The sequence below is a fragment of the Dromaius novaehollandiae genome, chromosome 1, assembly GCF_036370855.1.
Source record: "Dromaius novaehollandiae isolate bDroNov1 chromosome 1, bDroNov1.hap1, whole genome shotgun sequence".
In the NCBI taxonomy this organism is placed as follows: Eukaryota; Metazoa; Chordata; class Aves; order Casuariiformes; family Dromaiidae; genus Dromaius; species Dromaius novaehollandiae.
The window spans coordinates 6259515-6276598 of record NC_088098.1 but is presented as its reverse complement, the minus strand read 5'-3'; the positions used below and the strand labels follow the sequence as shown (position 1 = coordinate 6276598).

At 39.9% G+C, this 17084-nt stretch overlaps 1 protein-coding gene across 1 annotated transcript in view; it reads right to left on the bottom strand.

Moving 5' to 3' along the window:
• SEMA3A (semaphorin 3A) overlaps window positions 1–17084 on the bottom strand; it is a 331409-nt gene that overhangs the window by 171913 nt on the left and 142412 nt on the right. The window lies entirely within an intron of this gene.

The window sequence follows — 17084 nt, the reverse complement described above, 5'->3', positions numbered from 1 at the left end:
AAACCCTCCAATTTCCAGGAGTCTGTGATTATAATCATTTCACATTTTTATATGATGCAATTACCTAATGATCTTTGTTTGTTTGTTTGAACAAAAGGATGCAGAAAATCCCCAGAGGTCTTCTAAATGCTAAGGAGCTGTAAGTACAAGCATATAAGCAAACTTAACTCTTCCCTCCCACACATCTGAGCAGCCCCCTCCTAGCAAGTGACAGCTTGTTAGATTTTCTGTGTTGTGCAGGACATGCAGTGTAATGTGCAATTTGGGATGTGCAATGTGCACTGGTAGGCAATACGCACTGCATCCCTGTGCAATACGGGCAGGCACCTTGGAAGCCAGCCTTCACAAAACAGTGTCATCTCCAAAGTGCAGCGACTCCTCTTTATTTTGTCCCCTGCTTTTCCAGAAGGAGGAGTCTGTGGGTGCTTCATAGCAATGGCATCTAGAGCACTTGGGTGAGATCCTTCCGTTCTACTACTATTTACCTGGAGTTAAAGATCAGTTACATAGTCCTGCCGAAGGTGGTTGCACAACACGTTGAATTTTAGAGAGTACAGTGTCTCCTTTCTGTGTTCGAACCTTGATGCTAAGCTAGTGTCTAGGAAATACCCATAACTTTGAAACTGAAGTTCATAGTTGAAAATGTGGGTGTCAGTGTGGTTCTAACTAAAATGTGAAAACTCATGCAGAACAAGGCTTGGTGCGGCGGTGAAGCAAGCACTCAAAATCCTGCTGTTGCTGCTTTCATTGCTTAATATCCACTCATGAAGGGAAAAGAAGGGGCTTTTCCCTGCTCCTCTCTAACAAATTCTTTTGCTTCCTGAGCTTAATTCATTAATCCTGTGGCATTGTATCTGCCAGATTCAGCAACTCTATTGATCAGCAGCATTGTTAAGAAAACAAAATCCAAAAAAATAATGTTGATCTTGGTCATTCCCACACTTGTTATCCTGAGCATTTTCATGCTCCAGGCAGTGGATTAGAGCTCCAAAATGACAAGAGACGCCTGTCTGTTTTCCATGGATTACTTGCAACAGACATTCACTCTGCAAAGGAATTCATGTCACTTTGAGATTATTTGGAGACTTGGCCTAATGAATTATCCTTTTGTGCAGAGCAAACAATTAGAAGCAGAACACAAAAGATGCACCATATTCAGGACCTTATAAAACACATCGTTTTACAATGAGGTTGTTACACTCAATTTCCTTCTAGTTGCATAAAGAAGGCACAACTACTTTTCTTTTTTTTTTTTTTTCCCACATAAAGAGAGTAAGAAGCTAAAATTGCATCTTTCTAATGCGGAATGAATGTGTAACACTCTAGGCTGTTTTCCAGCAACCAAATAAATAAATCATGGCTCCCAGCCAATATATATTTTGCCCAGAAAGCATATGGATTATGTACAATAAGTACTAATGTAGATAAGATTGCATCTGGGGAGATAAAGCGCAGAAGCATTTTTAGGCGAGAGGAGCGATAGGCTGGCTCCGTACCCCTCCTGTGGGAGGCTGCATGCATTTTGCCTTCATCTGGGGGATTTTCCAGCCCAGAGACCCTGCAAAGGGTGACAAGTGGCCCCGGGGGTCCCCCCTTGCTATTGAGCGCGGGAGCGCTGGGAGCATCCACTGTTCCCCCTTCTACGGAGAGGGGCAACGGCAGTGCTTGGGCGGCGCGAGAAGAGGTTTCCCATCGCGGAGGCGCCCGTGGCCGTACCCGGCCTCAGCCAGGGCAGCGCGGGGCTCTGCTCGGAAGCGGTGGTTTGGCTGCCTCTGCTACAGCGAGCGCCAGAAACGCCAGCCCTGGGAGCTCGGGGTGGGCCACGACTCGCTTGCAAAGGACAATCCGTTCACTTTTTCCTTCGGTCTTTGGAAAGCGGTCTGGCTGCAGTGCTTAGACAGAGGGAAAAAGTAAAATCCCAACTTTCATCAGTCCTTCAAATAAAGTCCTGCACCGAAGAGAAGACGACCACTGTTATTAGCTTAATTAATTATTCCCTTATTACTCAGTGAGTTCAAAACAAGCAACATTTCTTCTGCATCGTTTCCCGTATTTGCTGCAGATCTTATTTTTAGTTTCTGCAATGGCATTTATATGATACTCTATATGGTGTTATGGCTCTCAAAATCCAGATACGCACTTGCGGGCTCTGTGTAACGGTTCTGCTCTCATGCTGTGTGGCATTATGAGTCGGAATTTTTTTAATATCGCCTTTCAATATGGGCAGCAACTTCTCATTGATAGGCCCTATAAAATTTCCTACTTGGATGTGCCTGGGCTTTCACTGTGGACCAGCCATTCAGAACTACTCTTTCAATCACTTGTAAGCTGCCATCACTTGGGGCATTTCATTAGTCAGAAATAGTATTACCTGACTCACGATTACTTCAAATCTTCTCGCTGCTGCTGTGATTTTTATGCTTAGAAGCTCTTGAAAGCTTAACTGCTCTAAGAAAGTCTTTAGTGTGCTTTAAAAACGTACTTATGTGTTTCCAGAATCATTTCCTGTGTTTTAGATGAGTCATTACTTGTTTATATTGATGCAATCAGGTGCTTCTCAGAAGTGCGCAGGAATTACCAGAATCCCTTTTTGATAGGCAATACTAATCCAGTAATATTTAAGCAAAAGATTTCTTAGTTCAGTGTGGGATTTCTGGATAAAATCAGAGGAAAAAAAACCCTCTGAAACTGTACCTGATTATTAAATATCTCCCTAGAGAACACACTCCTGTAGGACATGTGAAATCCTAGCTCAGATACGCTTCCTGCTATTTGCTCCCTTAGCAGGTGAGCTGCTTCCCAAGCAGCATATTTGCAGTTCTGGAAAGGGTCTCTTTGAATTTGCTCCGGTTGTATACATAATGATATTTTTGATACACTTCGTAATAACTGAACAATTATTGGACCAAAAGCAGGCTCAGTCTGTAGTCCGGTTATAAATGCATTTGTCATGCGATGTGTGGGAGCCTCAGGGCACGGCTTCACAACGCATTAGCTTCAGAAGCAAAATCACGTTTAAGAAGATCCAGACCTCAGCTGCTGCTTCTTGCTGCTGTGTCAGACTGCCACTCTCTCATTCGGGATGACACTTTGGATCCAAACTTTGTGGGGACTTACTGGAAACATGATTAAAAAAAAATGTTTAAAAATGATGCTTCTGGAGGTAGCAAAGGGGTTGTTTTTCACAGACCCAGTGTGGGAACTAGCTTATGGAGCAGAAAGCGCTGTGAACTGGCTTTGGGGAAGAGTAACTCGCAGTGCAGAGGGGATCAGGAATTTCCTAAGTTGGCCTGACTTCTGAAGGCAGCATGTCATGAAACTTTACCTTCAAGTCCAAGTCTTTTGTCTATACCAGGCAGGAATTTAAACCTGGAAACTATCTGACATAGTGCTCAATGCTGATATGATTGCTCTTCTCTCTTATGGAGGAAAAGGAAGGAGAAAAAAAAAAAAAAAGGCCTATGTGGTGAAGAAAAATGCTCTGATATCCAAACCTGCTGAACTGGATATCAGATTTTTTTTTCTTTTTTTTTTACAATGTTGATCATTATCACAGTAGCTCAAGAGGCTATAAATAGCTGCTTCCACCTGGATCTTAGGGGATTTGAAATTCTGTGTAGTGGCACTTTTTATGTTCTGAAGCAATCACAGAGCAAAGTTACTTAAAAATGCATCAGCAAAAAGGGAGTCGAAGGTGTAGAGTTTAACATTATATCAAGCCGGATTTGCCAAAATCACTGGCTTGCATCCAGAGCTGGAAATATTCTTGCTGCTGGAAGTCTAGACTTGTCTTTCTGCACTGCTCCCTTGGGCTACGTTGCATTTGGTAGCCTTATTTGAATCTCCTGAATCTACACAATCCGCAACATTTTGTATTATTACATGTGATCAGGTTGTTAACCATGCCAGCTAGTACCTGCAGTCTCTCAGTAACACCACATCTTACCAGCTTGTCACAATCAACTTTTCCTTCATTTCGCTGGGCTAATGAGACGGTACTGTATGTGATGTTTGTACTTTTGGCAGCATAATGGGATCTGTATCAGGATGATGTGTTTTATTCACAATGCTTTCAGGTCTATTAAACACCTAATCAAATTCTTCAAAAATATCCTTTGCATCCTGTTCTGTAGACAGGTTATGTGCCCGTCTGAACAGCCACATTTGCAGATTGCTCTTCAAACCTAAATAAACCTTTTCTGTTCCCTTGGACTCTACTGCCTGATGCCCACCCTCATACCCAAATGGTCTGGCAGCTATGACACCCAGAGCCACTGGTAAGAAATTTTCTTCAATAGCTCAGTGCCAAGCATGTGACATTAATAAGAATTACAGAAAGCTTATTTTCCCTGTTTCATGGTATGGGTCACTACTTCTGTTTCCAATGGATTAGCTCTGGGATACGCATCCAAATTAAGCAAAAGTTCCAACTCTATTAACTTTTGAGTGCCGCTACTTCCGTCCCTCCAATTGCTTGTGTTTATTGGCTGTTGGGCCTTTGCTGAGGAAACACTGGCAAGGACATATGTTTTTTTACAGGGGATGAGGGAAATGCAAGGAAAGATTTGATGCTCTAATTCTTTAGAGAAAAGCCAATGTAGGAAAAATAATTACAAAGGGGAAAATAAAGCAACAACTACAACCATGCAACTTTTAGCTCCTTAAATCCTACCCCAGTCTCGACATGTTGAACGTGGCTGAGGGAATTCTAATCAAGTAGGAAGGTCTGTTATCCCAAATAATAGCCTAGAGAATGACTTGCTCTTCTAACCCAACAAATTTAATTGTTGGTGGATCTCTGAGAAAAGAAATAATCAGCCGATCCTGTCCTTTTCCCCACTGCTGGCTGATGAGCCTACTTGCAAGGTGTATTGCAAACAAATGTCTTACGGATTCAGTTATTTTGGTGCTCACTTCCAATTTAGGATTTAATTACCCACATTTTTGCAGGATTAGAACAACTGACAGTACATAAAATATTTTCCTACACAAAGCCCAAGGGACTGGTATGACCAAGAAAAATAAGGGCCTGCTTTTACACCCTTAGAAAGCTGTAGATAGGCATCAAAATGCAATTTTCAGAATTTCCCAGTTTGCCTTTGAAAATCCCCTTATGTTCCGATTTGCATCTTTAGACCCCTGTATACCTTTCAAGGTCTGATCCTAAGGGATTTGCTCAGGGCCACACACTAAGACCTCAAGACGACAAGAAGTTGATGCTGCGTTTCTCCCATTCCATGCCAGCAGCCACATCCTTGCCTCTTCATTTGTCACAGTACACAAGTCATTCCTGTCAGCCCTGAAAGTCCCCCCTTATCACTTCGTATACAGAAAATCCCCAGTTCTATTGTATCTGGGATCCATCATGGCCAACCTTTTGGCCCTCTGCAATTTTAGTTAGTAACCTTTACTGCCAACTGTCAAAGACTTGAAAGACACAATACTGTCTTGTGTGCCACCCATTCATCACAGGCTTTTAAATAGTCCAGGTGAATTCCCACAGAGTAGTAGGCAAAACCCACAAACTAAAAGCGTATGCAGCATCTGCTATGATCGTTGTTCTCTTCTGGACCTTTTTTTTCTTCTCTCTTTTTTTTTTCCTTTCCTTTCTCCTTGTGCTGAGTGGTTCATTAGTATTTGGCAAAGACATAAGAGCAACAAAACTATAACCATGGGCTGTCATCCTCATACATCTGCCCTAGTTAACTTTCTAGACTGAAAAAACTCTTTTCAGTGAGGATTTTCTTTTTTTTTTTTTTTTCCACAGAGATAGTTAGAAGCCTGGTTTTGTTGAAGCCTGGTTTTGTTGAACAGAGCATGTGGGCGCAAATAGTCTTTGGAAGTCAGACAATATCACACTAAATGTGGGGCTAAGCAGTCAGTGCACGGCTTCTGAAGCCCAGACCGAGAGCTATGTAACCACTGCTCAGATAGTCTACGGAAACTGGGGATGGTAGGCAAGTTCCGGTACTTTAGGGAAACTTGGTTGAACTTTCAATAATTTGACCTCTGTGAATGCTTTTAGTGTCAGCAATATGTGAAAGTGTGTGTTAGAAGAGGAGCAGGGGATTCAAAGAAAAACAAGCTCTAAAAAACATTCACTAACTCTCTCTTTCCCTCTCTGTCCCTAATGAATAGGGATTTTGGAGGGGGAGGAGAACTGTGTCCCTTCTCCAGATTGAATTTGTAACCATTTCAGAAAAGCTTTCCATTACATTATTTTCTTTATTTTTTTCTGTGACATCATAGTTCCTGATATTTTAGGCAGGTGAATATAGACACAGGAAAGAAAGACTCTTTCTGGCTCCTGAAAAGTGTTGAAATCCAAAACAAAGTTAGGATGGAGCTAGACCAGTCAGTCCCATAAATATTCTCCGTGGAAATTCAAATGTAGGTTAGACCCATACACACACCTATACTGTTAGAGCAATGCTCTAGGAAAATAACCAGAAATCCAGCTCTATTTCTCAGGTATTCTAAGAATACTTGAGATATGCCATATTTTGCTACTTTGTTGTTTGCATGTGCATATAGATAGCATAGCTTTATTTCTCCGTCACTGTGAGAAGGAGATGGCAGCGAGGAGGAACATCAGGTAGTAAAATGCACGTCCTCCACTCTTGGAATAAGTTAGCCCCATCAGCGCTTGGGCTCGGTGAGAAAGTTAAGACTATCAACGTCGAAACCGTTGAGGTCCATCTTTCCTTCCCTTCTCTCTGAGCGGGGTCGGAGGGTGCAATTTCAGCCTGCCAAGCTCGCCACATGCTCCAGCGGCAGAGGTAGGAAGGTGGCAGGAAACATACGGCCAGAGGAGGGGAGGAGGGCTGTGCCGCGGCCACCTGGCACCCTGACAGCGGTCACACGATAAGGGCGAGCTGGCGGTGCGGTATCACATCTTTCTGCCTGCTCGCAGGCTGCCCCATTCCCCGAAGTGGTGTAGAAGGAGAGACAAAGAAGATGCTGGCACTGTAAATCTTCCCTGTGACAACGCCAATTCTTAATTCGGGGCCAGAATTAGCTACTTAGCAACACCTTAATGATTTGTGATCAGACTAGGAAGGGAAAAAAACATATACAAATAAGCCAGGCACTCTGGACATGTAAAATAGTGTAACTGAAGCATATTTTATGTTATACCAAAAAAGTCAGGGAGAGGACTGGACTCGTACATACACACACTATATATATAAAGAGACCATACATTTTGTATGTGTATAATAATGTAAAAATAGCATAGTTAGCCTTCTTCATTTTCCCTGGCATTTCAAAATATCTCACAGATGGATTCTCAGGTTTTCTTTTTTGTTGTTTTTTTCTTTTTCTTTTTGTTTAAAGCTTATATGCATCTTCTACTTGCTTCACAAATCTCACAGCCAAATCACAGAGTGTTTCTTAAAGCTTTACATAACATTCTTTTAAACTATAAATATATGTCTATGAAGGTTGCTTTTCTCTTCTTCTTCTTTTTTTTTTCCTTACGTGTTTATCCCTACCTTCAAGTGAAACAGAACAAGAATATGCTCATGAAAGACAAAAATTCCATTGTTTATACTGATCGGTACAGACTAGGCAGTCAGGGGGAAAAAACGAGGCATCTGTTGAATACAAATGAAGACAGCAGGTTGGTGTGCAAGTAGTTAGGTTCTGAAGCTCCTTGTCATCTGCTTTTAGCGACGGAAACCTTACCCTCCTCCTCCCCCACCAAGGGACGGAGGTATGGAAAGCACGGTGACGTCTGGCAGCCTGCTTTCCGAGGCATTTCAGACAAAGATGACACGCACAAGCCCCATCTTTACCCATTTAAATAATGTCTGACTTCAAACCTAAGTTTACCCAAGCTAATTTTGTTAAAAACCATTTTTTTCACCTGCTATTAGAAAGCCTGGAAACAACTTGCGTGATATTGCTAACGATAGGGAACGGTGCGCTGAAGCCTAGAATTAGGCTCTGTGAAGGGTTTATTATGATGGCAAAACCAACTGTTAAGAGAGCTCCCATGTGCCCAAAAGGTCTATATTGTGCTTCAGCAAAGGGGGTTTTCACAATAAATTGTGAAAATTGGAAGGAGGAGGGGGGAGAAAAAAAAACACATCCCGGACTTCAAACAAATCTTGCTCTCCATTTTTCTTCCCAAGTGTTGAACGATACATGATGTCATACGACGTGTGGTAATTCTGCCTTCTCTATTTTGAGCAGAATAAATGGGTCCTATTTGCGAAGAAAATGCATTAAAGCCAGATTTTGCTCTCTGTTGCCCCGATGGCAATGCTAAGCAGCAGCAGTTCAGATGCGGTTCCTCTGGATTCGCGCTGCTGTAACGGAGAACAGAATGTGGCTCTTGGAAAAGCAGCTGTCACCTTATGGAAAACTTTGGGAAATACCTTATTTGGAAACAAGAGTTCTTCTGTGCCATATATTTCCCTGTACTCCTTTGCTCTCATTCTTCCTCTCTGAAGACAGTGCATTAAAACAGAATCGCTGTTCTTTCTTAAGAATTGATCTGCTTCTGCACTTATTCCCCACCTGACATCATAATCCTCCGTTTGTGACATAATAATCATTTTTACAATGACCGATTGTGATACCACAAGCTGGGCTTAAAATCTGATCCGAAAAATGCATTTTACTCTGATATCTTACATAATGTCATATCAGCTTACAGCTCAGAGATAATAATTTCAGCCAAGTGACATCAATTAAGTTTTCATACAAGGGAGTGGTACACTTGATATAACTCCCTAGAGATAATTCCCTCTGGAGTTTACGGTTTTATGATTTGACCTTTAAAAAATATTTCCACTCTCTAGCCAGTGCTGGGTTATGTAAGTCTAATGACTTTGCTGAAGTAGAAAAAAACTGCATATACAGTTCTGTCCAGTCTTCCACAGGAATTAAAAGTCACAAGAAGCAGAAGCTTAGGAAAAGGAAAATCAAATGCAAACTTAATGTATTTCTCAGGATTCACAAATGATTTTTCAAAACTATAATGACTTATAAGACTAACCATAAAAACATCCTTGACAAGTGCTGAATGGATAAAGAAAGCTGGTGCCTTTCTAAAGTTTGCAGTCTGATGCTTGAGGATACAAGTTTTGTCCTGTGTTGTTGCCCTGAAACTCAAAGGTTTATCTGTTCATGCTGCCATCTTTGGCAGGTTTAATTGGAGTTAGGCATAGACTTGCACGTGCTCTGCTGGAGCTGCACTGAAGTGTGCTGAAGCTGTGTGTTATGAATAGCGTAGCCAGTAAATGGGTTGTTAGACGCTACGTGGCCTGGACCTTCTCTGCCTCGCAGCTGAAAACACTAGAAAAATGGCAAGCTATGCCTGAACTTAAGCCTGATGACTAACTCAGCCAGATGCAGGACCAAGACTTTTAGCCTCTCAAAATAGATCTTTACACAGAGATTTGAGATGTAAATTATTTTTAATGAATATTAAACTCTGGATTGTTTTAATGATCTGATTCAATGTTTCCTTCTCTAATAGACGTGTCTAAGTGAATTATTTTCTCAAGTTAAATATTTTGCTTTCTATAAGATGCCTCAGCATACAAACCAACAGGTGGAAGAAATAAACAAAGATTTTGTCAATATTGCCTACAAAAATTGTTATTTTACAGTCATTATTTCTCATTAAATAGCTCAGAAGTTCCCCCTGTTCCACAAGTTTTGTTTTTGCAAGTCAGGAGAGCTCTGGCTGGCGAAGGAGTTATTTTCCTCGTGGTAAAATGTCCTACTACGGTAAAATGTTCCATCTGGAGTGCCCAGCTAGGGAAGTGTAAAAGTAAATTTCTCAGTGCTATGATCTCCTCAGAAGCCATGTGCACACAAGATGAGTCTCTTGCACCATAAGATGGATCCCTGATGACATGAATTAGTATATAGCATGTGTTCTTTTGGAAAACTTTGTTTAATATTGAGCACTGCTTGATGATCCTCTCCAGTGATATCGCATTACAAAACTGATTATAAAAATACCACAACCACAATATGAATAAAGTTATCCATTCTGTTTGCCACACCAATGCCATACCATGGAAATCCATCCTAGATTTATTGACCACAAATTATTGTATATGGGAAATAAATTAGTTGGAGAAAGAAGCATATCTTTATGGCTTTCAGCACATCTCCTGTGCAAACAGCGTGAAAAATGCAAAACCTATTTCACTAATCTCTTCCAAGATTTTGTATATGCAACAGCCACTTCCTCAAAAGTTGTATTTCTTCACTGATCATGTTTTTAAGACTCCTGAAACAAAACTTTCAAAGTACAGTTTGATAAAGAATATTAACTTGCATGTTTATTTGTTTCTTTTCTTTTCTTTTCTTTTCTTTTTTTTCTTAGCATATTATATAGTTCAATTACTGGAAAGGATAAGTTTGAGATGGTTACTGTGTTATTGCACAAAATTGATCTGGGCGCTAGCCAACGTGAGTCTCACTCTCATTAAGACAGAGACAGTCAGATGAAAATGAAGAACCTTTTAATGAAATATGCAGGAGGATTAAGTTACAAGTGGCAGGACACACTGCACTATTTATCTCGTTGTGCTTGCATGACTTGCTAGGCCAGCAGTTATGACAAACGTTCTCTGCCCAACCTATTTTCAAGACTATTTTCATTAAAAGTAACATGATTGAGTACAGTGCTTTACTCATAGTTGAGATATGCTTCAATGTTTATATCAAAGCAATTAAACTGTGTTGTTTTAAGGCAATAAGAATGGTTCTGCAATTGCCACATGTTCTCCTCTGTCATTTTCAAGTCTGGAGACTGGAAAGTAGTTTGCTAGCTTTCTGTGCAAGACATTTCATCCTCACTCATTTGACCTTTTAATTTTTCCTCCCTTTGATTAGACACTGTGTTATAAAACATTATAGATTTGTTTTTCTTTTAGTGGTTGTAGTTTTTCCTTATCTTTTTCTAACATGAAGAACAAAGAAACCCAAGCTGATATTATTGTTGTTGCTGTTGTTATTATTATTATTATGTTTCAAGCATTATTATTGCTTATACATTATTGTGGTTGTACCTAGCATTTTGCAGGCATAATCCCTGAGCAGCTCAATTAAAAGACTGAAGTAACACAATCATTTCATTAACATACTCTGGCTGGCAGTTGAAAAATGTGTTACATAGCTCCCTCTGACACATCTGCTTTCATGCAGTGTGGACCATCATCTTCATAAATGTGTATTGATTCTGAGTGCCTCCATCTGAAGCAAATTAAAAGAACAGGAATTTCAAATAATGGATGCCCTGAAAAATGTCTTTCTATTATTTGGAGGCAAGTAAAGGCAGCTATTGCTTCTGAAAATCTCTTGGAAAGCATTGTCTGTGGATTAAAAAGTTGGGCAAATAACCTTTAAAATTCTGTGCTAGTGGCTCTCTCTATGCAAGTGGACAAAAGGGAAAGGTCTTCTTTTCTATATCTGAAATGTTTTTCTCCAAGGAATTTTGATATCTTCTGAGAAATCTTTTCCTTTGCAGTTATCAAAACTAGAGCACCAAGAACCTATTCAGAGCTGGTTTGAGAGAGACACAAGGCATGGAAGGACCTAGGGCACAGAGTTGCTTCCAAGGCCATCGGGAGTGTTAGTTCACACTAAGAGCACTAATGTGCTCTGCTCAGAAACAGCTCTGGTTGTATGGAAACGGCCTAGGAAGTAGAATAGGTAGTGTAACACAGATAGTCAATAAAAGCATGCACAGGGTAGCTACCCGGCCTTCCCACTGTGCATTAACGTCGCTGAAGGCTGATGTCCTCCTGGGTTCAGCCCTGTTCTAAATGGGCAGCACAGTACAGCAGCAATTGCACCTAACACTAACATTTTTTAGCAGTTTCAGCAGAGGCAGGAAGGAAAAGATGGAGAAAGGAGATGATAAAACCAAACCAAACCAAACCAAACTAAACCAAACAAAAAAACCCTAGTGACATTCTCTGAGCTCAGAGAATGTTGATCGCTGGACAGAAGAGCAGCAGCTCTTCCTGAGGAATGTTATGATTATTAACGGCACTAATGTTGAAGCTGAGTTTGTATGATTTTTTCTACATCCTCTAAGAGAAAAGATCTGAAATAGCCAAATGGCAAGAGTCACATTAGAGACATGGAGATGAAGGTACTTTGCCATTCTTACACCAGAGGACAGTGATGGTGCCCCAAGTTCAATCCAATACGAGTATTACATATATTGGACTGTCCCGAGACTTTGAGAGATCTTAGCTGAGGGAAGCATAATGCCAGGATACAGAACTCTAAGGGAAGGGCTGATGATAATATTGTGCTTCACACTACCCTATTAAAATACACGTACGGTATCTAATTTTACTAGCTACAAGATATTATTTTACATACTTATATGCAACTTGTATTGTGCTGTATATGCCACTTCTGTCCCTGTCAAGTGCCCAGCTTTAGCTGACATAGGCCTGATAGCAGATTTCTACAGTCATATAGCAGTAAATGGAGGGCTTTGAACTCATTTGCTTGCTTGAGATAAATAACTTTAAGAGACATGGTTAATGGCATACTTATCTTCCGCACGAGTGGAAGAGTTGGCTGTGATCCACTTCCGATTTTGAATTTTTACTACCACAGCTACTATCAGATAAAAGCTGTTTTCAGGAACCGAGAAAACTGTGTTAGAGAGAATAGCAGGGCTCTGCCTCCTTCATGGCAGTTGGGGCTGAGTGGAAGTGCTGTAATTTCATTTGAGCAATTTATGCCGGGAGGATACCTCGCAGTCAGAAGAAACAGTTGGTTATTTACATGTAAAGCAGGATGTCAGCAGTGTCTGGCACGGAACAGGTTAATACCATAATGCTGATAAATAAATAACCCAGACTTCAACTGAGAACAGCCAGTAATATGGGATGCAGATCTGCAGGTCACTGAAGGAGTCTAGTCAAGGCAGATGGCATTTATCATCTAAAGGATTTTCTAGTACTTTATCTGGGACAGCAGTTTGCACTACAAAAATGCTGTTGTAACACTGATTGTCAAAGAAGAAACAAAAGCTACAGCAGCACAGAGATTATATTGCACTATATAACCAGAAGGTGATCCATCCACAACGGAGCTGAAGCGAGCGGGGCAAGATTTGCTGTATATACTGCTATGTCTATGCTACTCCTTTCTATGTGTATAAGAGGATGTCTTTCTTCAGGCATTTCAACATGCAACCTTCAGTGGGTAATAAATTCTCCTTCAAAAGCCAGCTTTGCTTCACCTAAGAATTTTCTTCTTTTTTTTTTTTTTTAATGAAGAACTGTTTCACAGACACCTTTTCACCTAACTTTCATAAGTCAAGATATTTCCCCAATGTCTTGGGAACACGAGGAGTCTTGTCACTTCAGGGTAAAAGAAAGAATCATATCTGAGATTCAATGTTTCTACTATGTTTCTACAGTTCTTTGTTTCTTTCTGTGTTTCTGTTCTGTATTTCTACTGACCGTGGGTGAACGGCCTCCAGGGCTGAGAAGGCAGCTGGCTACAAAAATCAAGAAGGAAAAAATTCTATTTTTCTCATATCTATAACTTTTGGAAGCTGAGCTATGTTTCACAATCCAGTCCTTTTAGTAAAGCTAGGAAGTTAATCACTAGTTTTGTTAGAGAGGAGTTACAGAGTTTTGGATAAATTTTGGCCTTTATGTATCATTGCAAGTTGTGTGAACCATTTGCCTACCTATAGCGACTTGGAAAAATGGAATACTGCTGTTAGCTGGGGTTGCTAAGTATTTTCTTGATACAACAAATAATAGTCATTAATAATTTATTTCATAGAAATCTGACTTTTTAAATAAAAGTTATCTTACAGTTTTATTTGGAAAAACAAATGGATACTCCATGCATCTGCCGGTGGAGATGGCTCTGAGATTTTCACATTAAAAACAGTGGGATATTTACACTCAGCACAAAAGAAATAATGCAGCTGACATATGCAAAAGCAGTAGCCCTAATAAGGAACTGAGATACCCTAAAAGAAGACATTAAATCATCAGAAAATTGATTGAAGTGGTAACAAATAGTGCCATCAATAGAAGGAAAAAAAATCCTGTCACTTCTCATTTTCAGGAGTAGAGGTAGATGTCTTCTCTCAGCCACCACGGAGCTGCTTAGGTTGCCACCAGCAAGCTGCATATTGCATTTACATGCACACAAAATCCTGCAGGCTTAAGGGAACCACATGCAGTATTGGAGCTAAAGAAATCTGGAATAACTGTGAGTCACTCAGCAACAGTACAGATAAAGTTGAAGAAAGCTGAATAAGAAGTAGGTAAACTTAAAAAAAGTACATGGTTTTTAACTTGGCTTCACATACAGTGCTAACCATCCTGCAGAGTGAGACTCACAGGTCATTTGAAAGCATATATCTGGATACGAGCACAAAAGGATTTTTCAATATAAACACACAAAACCCCAACATGTTTAACTTTGGCAGAATAGCGATCTGTTATATCTGCGTTCATACACAGTAATAGGCCTAAAATATACTTTGACTGCCTATACTTTGGCTGAAGATATATAGGTATACAACATAAGCTATATACCATTATAGATATTAATAAGACCTACACAAGTAATATTTTGATTCAGAAAAATAAAATAAAACATTAGGCAGCCATGACCAATAGCTCTGAGCAAATCTGGAAAGAACTGGAGACTGTGGCCCAAAGCTGAATAAACACAATGTAAGTCCTATATAACATATCTGATGGTGACCTTAACACAGCTGTATATGCAGATTATAAAAAGCCTGAAGTCATCACTAAAATGCCTGATGCAATAAAAAGTTTCCCAAGTTCCCTTAGAAAGCTAAATTATGCAGGGACATTTGTGATAAATCTTTCTGCCAAAGTTAAACTGAGCGAAATAGTCCAATAGCCATCATAGATTAGCTTAAAAAAGTCTCTGAAACTGATGGGCTTATTCAGAGAAACATTAATACATAGCTACTGTGCCAAAAGGAAAAAAAAAAAAGAAAAAAGTTTCTAAGGAAGTTCTACGAAAGTCTCTGGCAGACTCCACTCACAGTAGTATGATTGAAATTGGTCAGCAGTGGTTTATGCATCACTCCAACCACACTAACCACTAACCAAAACTGGGTTTCAGTCTGCTCAAATAGAGCCTTTAACCTTTAGCAATGGAAATAAGGAGTTTCATGTCCTTCTCTCTAACTCTTTTTATCCTCTTTTACATGAAACTGGCCATATATTATTTAATTCTATCGCAAGGGGATCTGGCAAACAGCTCCGGCTGTTTGAGAACCTGGAAATGATTTTTTCAGATACAAACCTACGCTTTCAAACTGATAAAAAAGGTGGGAAAGACTTAATAACTCCAGAAGCACTCTCTTGGCAAACACGCAATGGAACAATGGCTATTCCTATGTTATGGAGTTGTCAACGCAAGAACGAATTCGTCAGGTCTCAGGTTAGATGCGGACTGAGATTGCCAGAGCTACATCTGAGATGAGACCATGGAAAATTGTCGAGGTTACCAGCATGGGACGGTAGGAGCAGAATTTTCCAAGAGCTTTCCAAGGGAGCCTGTACAGTACTAGATGAGATTTTATTCAAAGGAAACAACCTGGCAGTCACTAAGGTGTTACAAGAATACATATTCAAAGGGTATGTGAAAGTCTTTTTATGACCAAAAACACCTACAGGAAGGGCAAAAATATTCTGTAATAACCCAAAGCGAACAGTGAAATCAAGAGCGCTGGCAGGGCTTACCACATGTGCCCAAGTGAAGTGAAAGAGTGATAAAGCCATGCTAATGATAAAGGAAAATCAGCACCTTGAAGGAAAGCAGACATACGTGATGTTGTTTATATTGGCTAGGACAAATATACTTGTGTTAGAATATAATGCTGAGACTCCCTAGAGATGTTTTTAGCATAAAATGCTATAGCTAACTATGTAGCCATATGCATTAAATCTTTTTTTTCTTCTTCTTGTTGCTAGACCAGCTCTACCTCTAACAGAAACCTATTGCGTAGTAAATTCTGTCACAGATTAGCTGGTGTTATTTTAAGCAGTTTAAGTACAGGTTTAGAATGCAACCATTGATTGATATTATCCCTAATGTTATAGGTTAGCAAGAAAATGGTGCCAAAAAAAAAAAAACCTAATAAAAATGTTGTGGAGTCACACTCTTAATAATGCTAAGCATGAGTGACTTGTATAACATTACCAGTGAATTTGAAGTGGGGTAATATTTCCCTCACAGAAAATGGCAAACAAGACTAGGATGTCGTATTATACACTACCAATAAGGAGACAGTGAAGAAAAAAGAAAAGAAAGGAAAAAAAATGCTTAATTTGACACGATGTCACCAAGAGATGCCACCGTGTTATGAAAACAAAGTGAGAATATGTTGTGAGAATAAATGGTCACAAATAGCATTCCTTGAATAAAACTATCACTCCAAACTGGCATATACTTTGGAGGAAGGGTAATATATTTGCAGATCTTGGAGAGACATTTAGAAAGGTCAGTTCCCCTAAGCAGGTGTCACATGGGTAGGAGTGAAATGGCACAATGAAACCTGTGACATGGCATATACAAAAAAACTGGGGCTGATAGCTCCACTGGGAAGGCAGGAAGATTTCTGCGACAGCATGTCAGAGGCTGGTGGTCATTTTAGAGCAGTTGCAACTGCTCTAAATAAAACTAAGAATAATAATAAAACTAAGAAAAGAGATTATACATATTTATAATTCTGTATTATATTAATGATGATTCTTAATTGTTTTTGTACTTGTCTATGAAAAGACGAATGGTGTGCTCATGGTGGTATTATTAATAAGCCTTGTCACATGTCTACTGAACTAGTACTCAAGTTATGTGGTGTCTCATATGAATAATAGTGCTCAGTTAGAAAATCGAGATGTTAAATGATGCACAGTTTATTCAGATTTCTGGACTGTGAGCAATATTGGAGGAATATAGTTATAAAAGAGTTGGGCACTGTCCTCATTTCTCATCTCTTGCCCATCCAAGAGTAAGAAAAGCACAAACAGATGCACATACCCAATCTCACAGGCTAAAACATAAACAGTAATGGAGGAGCTAGA